This window comes from Prunus dulcis, chromosome 2 (genome assembly GCF_902201215.1).
Source record: "Prunus dulcis chromosome 2, ALMONDv2, whole genome shotgun sequence".
Lineage (NCBI taxonomy): Eukaryota > Viridiplantae > Streptophyta > Magnoliopsida > Rosales > Rosaceae > Prunus > Prunus dulcis.
In genome coordinates, this window is record NC_047651.1 from 12,024,969 (window position 1) to 12,039,620 (window position 14,652).

Sequence of the window (14,652 nt, forward strand, 5' to 3'; positions counted from 1 at the left end):
GCCAATTTCGAAGGAAACTAAGCCCTTGCCGAAGGACCCCAAGTCATTGCTACCACAACCCTAGCTCTTTGTTTGCCGAACGGCACCCTCAATATCCTAGCTCTAATTATGCCAAACGGCACCACCCAGCACTCTTAAAACAAGCACTCTAGATCTTTCTAAATGGCCCAAGCCCACATCAAAATACCCAACCTTCTTGCTCCTAGCCCAACAACACCCATGGCCCAAGCCTAATTTTTTTATCTCTCCCTTGTCGAACGGCAAGGGCCATGGACAAATTTTGGAGAGTCGAAAATTTTCACTTGACCCGGCTCCCTCGAAGGCCTAGCTCCCGAGCTCAAAAAAAAAAAAAGGGGCTAGACCCTTGCCGAACGGCAAGGGCCATGGACAAATTATGGGGAGTCCAAATTTTTCAAGACCCGGCTCCCTCGAAGGTCTGGCTCTCCAACGGGCCCAGCTCCCATTCTATCTGCAACATGCCTAAGTACCCAGGTACCCAGCTACCATGTGTTGACGCAACTCCTAGCTAGGGGTGGGCACGGTTCGGTTTGGACCGGTTTTTGCCTCAAATTAGAACCGATCCGGTACTATTTATGCGGTTTGGTTCGATTCGGTTTTAATTAAAAAAATTCAAAAACTGTCCGGTTCGGTTTGAACCGGTTTCGGTCCGGTTCCGGTTCCGGTTCGATTTTGAACCGGATTATAAAAATTATTTTTTTAAATTGTTTTGTAATACAATTCTCAACTGAAATATTATTTTTTTACTTGAAAATTAACAAATTATTCAATTTCATATAAAAATAAATATTAAAGTGAGAAAAGAGAGATATTTTGACATTGAACTTGGATAAATATTAGGTTTTTTTTAGTGAAATTAAAAATATAGCATTAAATATAAATATATATTGAAATTATATATTTTTTTAGTTTCACCGGTTCGGTTTTGCCCGGTTCGGTTTTTGAAGACATGGAATCGGATCCGAATCCGGTCCAAACCGGTCCGGTTCGGTTTTTGACCGGTTTTTGACTTTTTGGTCAACTCGGTTTTTTTTCGGTTTGGTTCGGTGTGGTTCGGTTCGGATTTTCGGTTTGCCGGTTTGAGTGCCCACCCCTACTCCTAGCTTGCCAACTTGGGGGACTAGGGAGTGCCATACGACTCCCAACGAAGCTGGAATGCTCGGTTACAATTACAAGAAACTCACAAGTTCCCAACCCAGAAGTTACTTCTCGACCGCGAACTTGGGGGACTACTATTTACACCATAGTGAACCGAGCAAAGCCAGCATCAAAGCGACTAGCACCAAGGCAGCCACGCCTTCTCCCCTGCCGAAGGAAGACACACTTCCAAGGTGCCGGACACCTTCCAAAGCTCCCAGCTGCCAAACCTAATCTCCAGGACACGTGTCGCCACCACAACGACTTGCACAAAGTCCCAATGTTGGAACTTTGTGCAAAGCTCCCACTTTCACTTCCCTATAAATAGGGAACAGTACCCAGGTAAAAAGGGGAACTATTCTCCCAATTTTACTGTTATTCTGCTAGAATTACTACCCGTAACTGACTTAGGCATCGGAGAGCCTTCGGCCGGCACCACACCGGTGTCCGAAGCTTAACGATTGCTTCTCCCACTTTTTCTGCAGGTTTCTCACCAACCTATTTCACCAAGGGACTCAGCCCTCTTCCCTGCTGAAGAACTAGCACATCTAATCACTAAGTTGGACTCAATATTGGCCGGGCCATTTTGAGCATCAACATAACCCATGCTTCCTATAACAGCTAATGGAAAGCTCTATAACAACTTCCCAAGTAAGGCCTTATGGGGAGACATACTGGTTAACTACCAATCAAATGATATCTAAGTTCTTCAAACTACTTGGTTATTCTCATCTTCGCTATCGTTCTTGCTTTCCAAATTAAGTAAACATGATCCTAAACTAGCCATTTTGTATATAGCTGATATGACTTGAGGTCTATTCACGAGTAACTGTTTTCATTTGTTTGATTCCATATTAAAGCAGTGTTTTATTACATAAAACTTGAAAGAATGCATGAGGGTGTTGTAAATAAAATTGCCTGATGTTGTGAAATTATTGCAAGCGCACAATCCGTACAAGTAATATAGAAATAAGTAGAGTATCGTTCCCACGAAGATTGTAATTTCCTATTAATTACCAATTATGATTAATGCATAAGTTTATTTGAACAGTTGATTAAGAAGATTGATTAATTTTAAGAAAACTAAAACAATTATGAAAAATAAAAATTTAATTAACGATAGAAAATTAAGATGATGAGACACTAGAGCATCCGACTTCACCATAACCAATTCTACTTAATTCTTATAGCCATTAACCCTAATTACTATCCATGTTGACAGTTGGTTTCTCCTAATTCATTTGATATCCCCTCTCGGGCTCAACCAAAAGTATTCTCAATTAACAACCCATTCTCTCTCGAGCAACGGATTTCGAAAACCAAGAACCCATTAAGTTCTATGAGAACCTACAAGAAAACTGCATGAGTCATGTTAGTCCCTCTCGGGCACTCATTCAAGTCATGGTATTTGTTACAAGAAGCAAACACCAAACATCTCCTCTCGGTCTCCGCTTGGATCATCAATTAAATATTAGCTAGATATTTAAATCATTAAGAACAGTAACAAATACTCAACATGAGATAATAATCAGAAATTAATATAACAATAGAAATTAAGTATTCAAGGTTAGGCTACATCGTAGCCCTAGCAAAGGAAATTAGTTCATGACAGCAGAAAATATAAACAAGAGAATTATTGTCATAAAACCAATTTGGCCGATGGACTTGATCTTCAAAATCTTCACAGGAACACCTTCAAAAGCTCCTCAAATAAAGCAGCAGCAAATTCTTGGCTCTCTCTGATATTTCTCTAGTTGAATAAAAGTTGGTGGAAAAATATGGTAGAGAAGACGATGGTGGAAAAAGATGATGGGTAATGGATCCTTTCAACAATGACCTAAACTCCCTATTTATAAAACTCCTAGAAATCCTACCTAAGGAATAATTACAATTGTTATAAAAATAGGATTCCTTCTAAAATAAGGTCTTCTTTATTTCTCCTTATTTGACTTGATAAGACTTGCACCATCTTGAACTAGGAAATTTGACAACATTCCTTGCAACAAAAGGAATGACTTGGCTTCTTTTTAATTGATCTTCATCTTCTTGCCTTTTTTAGCACACTTTCTCCTATTTCACAATTCCTTCACAAATCTCACAAAACCAATTAAAAACAACCAATTTAATCTGAGAAATTAATAAATAAATAAGCAAAGGAGGCATAAAATATATATAAAATATAGACTTATCAAATACCCCCAAACCTATCTTTTGCTAGTCCTCGAGCAAAACTGAAAATCAAAAATAAATTAAAACAAACTAACTAAATTAAACTACTTTCGCAGGTAATCTCGATGGCACTTAGCATGTGCCACAAGCCTTTAAACCTCTAGGTGTCCCTAGTAGGAGGAGTTGTGTCTCCTGAGGGTTTACCAGTCACGACACCCACAAACACTTCTTGCAAAACAAATTCGTTAAAGCAATACTTCCAACAAACTAATAATAACCAATGAATGCCAATCACAATTCAAAAACTAAAGTTATGCCACTACAAAAAACTGCACCATAGTGTAAAGTGTAAAGCCAAAACTCCAAGCATTCAAACATAAAGATAACCACATTCGGCGTGTGTACAAATTCGTCTCGACTCTAGGCCTCACTGGATAACTCTCAATTTTCTCACAGAACCTAGGGTTGCACTCTTACCCCGCATATGTGAATGAAGTTAGGTGAAGAATTCAAAATATAAGACACATATGCATCCAAAAATGAATAAAAGGCAATTTCTAAAAATAGATCTCATGGAAAGGAAATCAAATACTAAAAACCATAGATGAAGTACATACCTCTACTTCCGAGTAAGAAGTCCCCAAAGATCCGTTAGGTCTTTACTATGGTTGTAATGAAGGGCTAGGTTATGGGTTATGAAAGAAAGGGAAGGAAATACTAGAACTTGAGACATACCAAGGCATTTATCACGTGATAAGGCTCGGCTCTTCAAATTTACTTCACAGAGGCGTCCAGGATTTTTGATATGCTTCACTTTTTTTTTTCTTTTTTTTTAAAAATTATTTATCTTTCTTTCTTTTTTTTATTTTTATAAAGCACATATTTCCTCGGTACACGCCACCTCTTTTGTTGATGTAGAGGTCAACTTTCATCCTTGTCTTCATGCCATGGCATATCCCAAGTTATAGGGTATGGCTAAAAATAGGGTGAAAAGGGTAAGGAAATATTGTGGGTGATGAAAGAAAAGGCTAAGTGTTTGGCTTCAAAGGGTTGATGGCACACACAATGGGTAGGACATGAGGTTTTATTTAGTGGCTAGAACATGCATAGCCTAACATCATCTCTCAAGGTCCATCCAACTCAAAAGTAAAAGCATGAGATGATTCCAAAATAGAGATTAGTTCTTAGTATTCAATTCAAAAGCCTAATTGAGATCAATTTAAATAAGAAAGAAAGAAAATAGTGAATAAGACTAATCCCAAATACTCTCTCAATGAATGGCAATTTGGCTCAAGTATCTCACAATGGTAGTCTCCACTATTTCTCCACAATCATCCAAGTATAGCTAGCTTGTCCATTAAAATACTTGAAGCATGGCTATGTGAAGTGCTATACTTATGATGCATAAACTTTCATGACAACACTTTAGTTAAAGGAATATGATCAAACATCACATATACATCACTATTAGTAAGAGAAAGTAAAAGCTTTAACAAATATTTTATTTTTATTTTTATTTTTTAAAAGTTAAAGGCATTTTGTGATTTTTTTCAAACAAATGTGAGTGAATTTATGTGCCATAATTGCTTAGGGATAAAGAAATTTCATCAAAAGGAAGAGGACACACCTGGAATAGCTCCTAGAAACCTCTTATCACAAATGGAATGGATCATAATTGATTTGGAATGAAATTAGAAAATTCTGGAAAATTGACCTTTAGCGACGAAAAATCTGATGAACACCGTCGCTGAAAATCCTTTAGCAACGAAAAATCTGATGAACACCGTCGCTAAAAACCATTTTGTGACGAAAAATCTTCATATTTCTGGGTAGATAGCAGCTAGTCTTTTTTGGGTTTTAGGCCACTTTTTTAACTTCAAATCGTCCTAAAACGTCATGTAAAGCACTTGAGACCCCCAAAACTGTTTCAAATCATCATAATAACCATTCTAAACATGTTGGTGGCTTCAAATTTGCCTGAAAAACATCAAAAAGGAAAATAGGCAGAATTTTTGATTTTGACCAAAATAAGAACATAATAACCTCTTTTGCTATTTTCTGGGTTTTAAAGTCATCTAATGGCCAAAACAACATCTGTAACACATCTGGAACATGTTTGCAATCATCACAGGGCTAGAAAAAATCGAGAAATGTTCTTGGAAACACAAAATCCTTTCTTTGGAACACAAAATCTTTTTTTTTTTTTTTCTATGACTCAAAACTCAAACAAAAACAACCAAACTCCACACCCCCAAACCTAAACTAAGCATTGTCCTCAATGTTTAAAGTAAATGCATGTAACAATTAGTAAAGGCATAGAAGGATGGAAAATAAAGGGAAAACGAACAAAATAAAATAAAAAGGAACGAAGGCACCTAGTTGGATTGCCTCCCAACAAGCGCTTGGTTTAGAGTCAATAGCCCGACTTTAGGGTGCGTTTACTTGGGGTCATCAAGGAGGATAGTGGTTTCCTCCTCAAGAAATGCAGCTGCCACATAAGGTTTGAGTCGATGGCCATTAACTTTGAAAGTTGTACCGTCACGATCATTCTTGATTTCAACTGTCCCATAAGGATACACTGTTAACACCGTGAATGGCCCAGACCAACGAGAGCGAAGTTTCCCAGGAAAAAGTTTCAACCGGGAGTTGTAGAGGAGAACACTTTGACCCACATAAAATTCCTTCTTCAAGATGTGCTTGTCATGCCACTTCTTTGTACGGCCCTTGTAAATTTTCGCATTCTTATACGATTCATTTCGAAGTTCCTCTAGCTCATTCAATTGTAACTTCCTCTTCTCCCCTGCCGAACTCATGTCAAAATTGAGCGTTTTAATAGCCCAAAACGCTTTATGCTCCAATTCCACCGGAAGGTGGCATGCTTTCCCAAAAACCAGTCTATATGGTGACATCCCAATTGGCGCTTTGAACGCCGTTCTATAAGCCCATAGTGCATCATCCAATTTTAATGACCAATCTTTCCTAGAGGCACTCACCGTCTTTTCCAAGATTTTCTTCAATTCCCTATTCGAAACTTCAACTTGCCCACTAGTTTGCGGATGGTAGGGAGTAGACACTTTATGGGTGATGCCATATTTTGCAAGAAGGGAGTTAAATTGACGATTGCAAAAATGCGTACCTCCATCACTAATAATTGCACGAGGGACCCCAAATCGTGTAAAAATATTCTTTCGTAGAAATCTGACCACAACCTTGGAGCCATTCGTGGGTAGGGCAGCTGCTTCGACCCATTTGGATACATAATCCACTGCAACCAAAATATACAAATTCCCATATGATGCCGGAAACGGACCCATGAAGTCAATACCCCAAACATCAAACAATTCCACCTCCAAAATATTATTCAAGGGCATTTGGTTTCGACTAGAGATATTTCCTGTACGTTGGCAAGGATCACACCTTGCAACAAAGTCTTGAGCATCTTTAAACAAAGTAGGCCAGAAAAATCCAGATTGCAGAACCTTGGCCGTAGTCTTGGAAGCACCATAATGGCCTCCACATGCCAAAGTATGACAATGCAATAATGTGTCAGCCATCTCTGTCTCAGGTACACATCTTCGTATAACTTGGTCAGGACCATGCTTCCACAAATATGGATCATCCCAATAATAATGTTTAACCAATGAGAGGAATTTCTTTTTCTGATAAAAAGACATATCAGGGGGAAGAATACCACAAGCTAGGTAATTTACAAAATCTGCATACCAGGGAGTGATGAATTCTTTTGCAGAGTAGATGGAATATAATTGCTCATCCGGGAATGTCTCTAGGATAGGCCCAATATCTTCTATAACTTTATCCTCACGGACTAGCCGAGAGAGGTGGTCAGCCACCACATTCTCAGACCCTTTTTTATCTCTAATTTCAATATCAAACTCTTGAAGTAATAAAACCCATCGAATTAGTCTTGGTTTTGCTTCCTTCTTGGCAAGCAAAAATTTCAAAGCTGCATGATCCGTATATACAATTACCTTTGCACCCAGTAGGTAAGAACGAAATTTATCCAATGCGAATACCACTGCTAACAATTCCTTTTCCGTAGTGGCATAGTTCAGTTGGGCATCATTCAATGTACGACTGGCATAGTGAATTACATGTAGTAATTTATTCTTCCTTTGACCCAAGACGGCTCCAATAGCATAATCACTTGCATCACACATAATCTCGAATGGTAATTCCCAATCAGGTGCCATAATGACTGGTGCGGTGGTGAGCTTTGTCTTCAATAAATTAAATGCCTCCAAATAGTCTGAATCAAAGTTGAATTCAGAATCCTTCAATAACAACTTGCAAAGAGGCTTTGTAATTTTAGAGAAATCCTTTATAAATCGACGATAAAACCCAGCAGTCCCAGGAAGCTTCGAATTCCTTTTACTGTAGAAGGGGGTGGCAGCTTTTCTATGGTCTCAATTTTTGCACGGTCAACCTCAATACCTCTTGCTGAAATTTTATGCCCCAACACAATTCCTTCTTGTACCATAAAATGGCATTTTTCCCAATTGAGAACTAAATTGGTTTCTTCACATCTTGCCAACACCAATGCCAAATTATCCAAACAAGAATCAAAAGATGAACCGAAAACAGAGAAATCATCCATAAATACCTCAATAAATCGCTCCACCATGTCCGAGAAAATGCTCATCATGCAACGTTGAAAAGTGGCAGGAGCGTTACATAACCCAAAAGGCATACGGCGATAGGCAAAAGTGCCAAATGGACATGTGAAGGTCGTTTTTTCTTGGTCTTCAGGCGCGATAGGAATTTGATTATATCCTGAGTATCCGTCTAGGAAACAGTAATAGGCATGCCCAGCAAGTCTTTCTAGCATCTGATCAATAAAAGGCAGCGGGAAGTGATCTTTTCTGGTTGCAGAATTCAATTTCCTGTAATCTATGCAGACTCTCCATCCTGTAACAGTTCTTGTTGGAACTAACTCATTATTTTCATTTTTTACAACAGTCATCCCTCCTTTCTTTGGCACAACCTGTGTAGGACTCACCCAACTACTGTCAGATATAGGGTAAATAATACCTGCATCAAGAAATTTTAATACCTCTGCACGAACCACTTCCTTCATGTTGGGATTCAACCGACGTTGATGCTCCACTGATGGCTTATGTTCCTCTTCCATTAGTATTCGGTGCATACACATAGAAGGACTAATACCCTTGATGTCTCCGATTGTCCACCCAATTGCAGTTTTATATTTTCTCAAAACCCGTAATACTTTTTCTTCTTCAGTTTCACTCAAATTTGCAGCAATAATAACTGGTAAAGTTTCAGAAGTTCCCAAATAAGTATACCTCAAATGCGTTAGCAATGGCTTCAAAGTAAGTGTGGGTGCAGCAATCACCGAAGGTGCAGCCGTAGGAGGTGCCACTCCTAGTGGTTCGAACTGATTCCTTCGCGTTGGGTGGTATGGTTGCGATGCATCCAAATATAAGGCATATTCAGCAACCATAGGGTTGTCATCTTGGGAGGTAGCAGCATGGACCAATGTAGATTCCAATGGATGGCGTGGATTCTCCTTTTCAAATGTGTCTGAAGCAATTTCATCAACTAATTCCATGCGAAAACAATCCTCTGCTTCTCTTGGAAATTTAATTGCCTCAAAAACTTTGAATGTCGCTTTTTCATTCCCAACTCTCAAAGTTAGTAACCCTTCTTCTACGTCAATCAGAGTGCGTGAAGTAATCAGGAATGGGCGTCCCAAAATTAGCTGTGTGTCATGGTCTTCTTCCATATCCAAAACCAGAAAATCCGCTGGAAATATGAGTGTATCAACCTTTACTAGAACATCTTCTATAATTCCATCTGGGTATGTGATTGACCTGTCCGCCATCTGCAAAGAAACAGTAGTGGGTTTAATTTCACCAATACCAATCTTTTTAGCAACAGATAAAGGTAGTAAGTTAATGCTAGAACCCAAATCACATAAAGCTCTTTCAAAGAAATTATTTCCAATAGTGCATGGAATTTTAAAACTCCCTCTATCTTTTTGCTTTGGTGGAAGCTTCCGTTGTAGGATGGCACTGCACTCTTCTGTCAGTTGGATTTTCTCGTGCTCTCCAAACTTCCTCTTCTTGGAGAGAATGTCTTTCATGAATTTTGCATAACTTGGCATTTGTTCCAAAGCTTCAGCAAAAGGAATGTTGATATGTAACTTTCTGAACATCTCCAAGAATTTTGCAAACTGCCCATCAACTTTATTTTTTCTCAACCTCTGCGGAAAAGGGATTTGTGGGACATATGGCTTCAATTGAGGAGAAGGAATTGGTATAGAATTTTCTTCTTCTTGGGATTTTTCTGTGGTGGTGATTGGTGGTGAAAATGCATGCCCCCTTTCCGCCGCAGACTTCTTAGCTTCTTTTTCTTTCTCTAATGCTTCTTGTTCCAAGTCGACCGCTGTATTTACTTGCTTCCCTTTACGAAGAGTGATTGCCTTTGCTTGTTCTTGATTTTTTGGGTTAACTTCAGGTTGGCTTGGAAATACTCTATGGTTTCTTCCACTTATAACATTAGCTAATTGGCCAACTTGCACCTCCAAATTCTGAATAGAAGCTTGCTGATTCTGAAATTGAGTTCTTGTTTCAGTCATGAATTGGGTGGTAGACATAGTCAATTGAGTAAGCGCATCTTCCAAATTTATTTTCTTCTCTTGAGCCGGAAAACCAGGTGGTGGTCTCTGAACATTCTGAGTGTTGCTCCATGAAAAATTTGGATGGTTTTGCCAACCGGGGTTGTATGTATTGGAATAAGGATTATTCCTTTGTCGATTAATTTCTCCAACCTGATTGACTTGCTCAGCGGACGCAAATGGGTTCCCTGTGGTACACTCTGAACTTGGATGAGTGCCTGCACAGAGTTCACAACCAAAATTAGTACTAGTGTTTATAGCATTAACACTTAAAGAATCAACTTTTTTAGTAAAGTTAGAAATTTGTGCTGTTAGCAAAGCCATAGCATCTACTTCCAAGACCCCAGCTGGTTTCAGATTCATTCTCTCACTCGGCCATTGGTAGTTGTTGGATGCCATGGTATCCAATAATTCAAATGCTTCGGTAGCCGTTTTTGTCATTAAAGCCCCTCCAGCAGCTGCATCAACAAGTTTCCTGCTTGTTTGACTCAACCCATTGTAGAAAGTCTGAACTTGAATCCAGGTTGGTAGCTCATGGTGAGGACACTTGCGCAATAAATCTTTGAATCGTTCCCAGGCTTCATATAGAGGTTCCTTATCATATTGCGCGAATGACATAATATCTTGTCGAAATTTTGCAGTTTTTGCTGGTGGGAAAAATTTAGCAAGGAATTTCTTAGATAAATCATCCCAAGTACGGATGGAGTCTTGTGGCTGTGACAATAACCAAAGCTTGGCTTTATCCTTCAAGGAGAAGGGGAATAGCCTTAAACGGATCGCATCGTCAGTTACCCCATTGAACTTGGACGTATCACAAATCTCCAAAAATATTGCAAGATGGATGTTGGGGTCTTCATTTGGTAGACCACAAAATACGGATGAATTTTGCAGCATGGTGATCATGGCTGGTTTGATCTCAAAATTGTTGGCTGCAATAGCAGGACGTCGGATCGCTGAGGGAGTTGCCACTAGGGGGCCAAATTCCCCCACTGCTCTTTCTGCCATAGGTGTGGATGGTGGTTCCACCAAAGTGTGCTTTTTGTTTCCTTTGTTCCACTTATGAAACGTCCGTTCAATTTCTGGGTCAAGTGGTATGAGTTCTAGGGTACGAGAACAGTGCATATACGGATCAAAGTACCTGAAACAAAAAGAAGAAATTCAAATTAAACTCAGAATTAAAATATATTGATATTACTAGAAAGCAATCCTCGGCAACGGCGCCAAAAACTTCTTGTGAAATTATTGCAAGCGCACAATCCGTACAAGTAATATAGAAATAAGTAGAGTATCGTTCCCACAAAAATTGTAATTTCCTATTAATTACCAATTATGATTAATGCATAAGTTTATTTGAACAGTTGATTAAGAAGATTGATTAATTTTAAGAAAACTAAAACAATTATGAAAAATAAAAATTTAATTAACGATAGAAAATTAAGATGATGAAACACTAGAGCATCCGACTTCACCATAACCAATTCTACTTAATTCTTATAGCCAATTAACCCTAATTACTATCCATGTTGACAGTTGGTTTCTCCTAATTCATTTGATATCCCCTCTCGGGCTCAACCAAAAGTATTCTCAATTAACAACCCATTCTCTCTCGAGCAACGGATTTAGAAAACCAAGAACCCATTAAGTTCTATGAGAACNTACAAGAAAACTGCATGAGTCATGTTAGTCCCTCTCGGGCACTCATTCAAGTCATGGTATTTGTTACAAGAAGCAAACACCAAACATCTCCTCTCGGTCTCCGCTTGGATCATCAATTAAATATTAGCTAGATATTTAAATCATTAAGAACAGTAACAAATACTCAACATGAGATAATAATCAGAAATTAATATAACAATAGAAATTAAGTATTCAAGGTTAGGCTACATCGTAGCCCTAGCAAGGGAAATTAGTTCATGACAGCAGAAAATATAAACAAGAGAATTATTGTCATAAAACCAATTTGGCCGATGGACTTGATCTTCAAAATCTTCACAGGAACACCTTCAAAAGCTCCTCAAATAAAGCAGCAGCAAATTCTTGGCTCTCTCTGATATTTCTCTAGTTGAATAAAAGTTGGTGGAAAAATATGGTAGAGAAGACGATGGTGGAAAAAGATGATGGGTAATGGATCCTTTCAACAATGACCTAAACTCCCTATTTATAAAACTCCTAGAAATCCTACCTAAGGAATAATTACAATTGTTATAAAAATAGGATTCCTTCTAAAATAAGGTCTTCTTTATTTCTCCTTATTTGACTTGATAAGACTTGCACCATCTTGAACTAGGAAATTTGACAACATTCCTTGCAACAAAAGGAATGACTTGGCTTCTTTTTAATTGATCTTCATCTTCTTGCCTTTTTTAGCACACTTTCTCCTATTTCACAATTCCTTCACAAATCTCACAAAACCAATTAAAAACAACCAATTTAATCNNAGAAATTAATAAATAAATAAGCAAAGGAGGCATAAAATATATATAAAATATAGACTTATCAAATACCCCCAAACCTATCTTTTGCTAGTCCTCGAGCAAAACTGAAAATCAAAAATAAATTAAAACAAACTAACTAAATTAAACTACTTTCGCAGGTAATCTCGATGGCACTTAGCATGTGCCACAAGCCTTTAAACCTCTAGGTGTCCCTAGTAGGAGGAGTTGTGTCTCCTGAGGGTTTACCAGTCACGACACCCACAAACACTTCTTGCAAAACAAATTCGTTAAAGCAATACTTCCAACAAACTAATAATAACCAATGAATGCCAATCACAATTCAAAAACTAAAGTTATGCCACTANAAAAAACTGCACCATAGTGTAAAGTGTAAAGCCAAAACTCCAAGCATTCAAACATAAAGATAACCACATTCGGCGTGTGTACAAATTCGTCTCGACTCTAGGCCTCACTGGATAACTCTCAATTTTCTCACAGAACCTAGGGTTGCACTCTTACCCCGCATATGTGAATGAAGTTAGGTGAAGAATTCAAAATATAAGACACATATGCATCCAAAAAATGAATAAAAGGCAATTTCTAAAAATAGATCTCATGGAAAGGAAATCAAATACTAAAAACCATAGATGAAGTACATACCTCTACTTCCGAGTAAGAAGTCCCCAAAGATCCGTTAGGTCTTTACTATGGTTGTAATGAAGGGCTAGGTTATGGGTTATGAAAGAAAGGGAAGGAAATACTAGAACTTGAGACATACCAAGGCATTTATCACGTGATAAGGCTCGGCTCTTCAAATTTACTTCACAGAGGCGTCCAGGATTTTTGATATGCTTCACTTTTTTTTTTCTTTTTTTTTAAAAATTATTTATCTTTCTTTCTTTTTTTTATTTTTATAAAGCACATATTTCCTCGGTACACGCCACCTCTTTTGTTGATGTAGAGNNNAACCTTCATCCTTGTCTTCATGCCATGGCATATCCCAAGTTATAGGGTATGGCTAAAAATAGGGTGAAAAGGGTAAGGAAATATTGTGGGTGATGAAAGAAAAGGCTAAGTGTTTGGCTTCAAAGGGTTGATGGCACACACAATGGGTAGGACATGAGGTTTTATTTAGTGGCTAGAACATGCATAGCCTAACATCATCTCTCAAGGTCCATCCAACTCAAAAGTAAAAGCATGAGATGATTCCAAAATAGAGATTAGTTCTTAGTATTCAATTCAAAAGCCTAATTGAGATCAATTTAAATAAGAAAGAAAGAAAATAGTGAATAAGACTAATCCCAAATACTCTCTCAATGAATGGCAATTTGGCTCAAGTATCTCACAATGGAAGTCTCCACTATTTCTCCACAATCATCCAAGTATAGCTAGCTTGTCCATTAAAATACTTGAAGCATGGCTATGTGAAGTGCTATACTTATGATGCATAAACTTTCATGACAACACTTTAGTTAAAGGAATATGATCAAACATCACATATACATCACTATTAGTAAGAGAAAGTAAAAGCTTTAACAAATATTTTATTTTTATTTTTATTTTTTAAAAGTTAAAGGCATTTTGTGATTTTTTTCAAACAAATGTGAGTGAATTTATGTGCCATAATTGCTTAGGGATAAAGAAATTTCATCAAAAGGAAGAGGACACACCTGGAATAGCTCCTAGAAACCTCTNATCACAAATGGAATGGATCATAATTGATTTGGAATGAAATTAGAAAATTCTGGAAAATTGACCTTTAGCGACGAAAAATCTGATGAACACCGTCGCTGAAAATCCTTTAGCAACGAAAAATCTGATGAACACCGTCGCTAAAAACCATTTTGTGACGAAAAATCTTCATATTTCTGGGTAGATAGCAGCTAGTNTTTTTTTGGGTTTTAGGCCACTTTTTTAACTTCAAATCGTCCTAAAACGTCATGTAAAGCACTTGAGACCCCCAAAACTGTTTCAAATCATCATAATAACCATTCTAAACATGTTGGTGGCTTCAAATTTGCCTGAAAAACATCAAAAAGNAAAATAGGCAGAATTTTTGATTTTGACCAAAATAAGAACATAATAACCTCTTTTGCTATTTTCTGGGTTTTAAAGTCATCTAATGGCCAAAACAACATCTGTAACACATCTGGAACATGTTTGCAATCATCACAGGGCTAGAAAAAAATCGAGAAATGTTCTTGGAAACACAAAATCCTTTCTTTGGAACACAAAATC

General features: G+C 37.8%; 1 protein-coding gene and 1 non-coding gene across 2 annotated transcripts in view; both read left to right on the forward strand.

Annotated features, from left to right (window-relative positions):
* The window catches only part of LOC117619047, a 34,214-nt gene that overhangs the window by 12,042 nt on the left and 7,520 nt on the right, over nt 1-14,652 (forward strand). The gene's annotated exons all lie outside the window — the stretch shown is intronic.
* Nucleotides 10,509-10,615, forward strand: LOC117620435. Its single transcript, XR_004584772.1, has one exon. It is a non-coding gene; the product is annotated as a small nucleolar RNA R71 (small nucleolar RNA).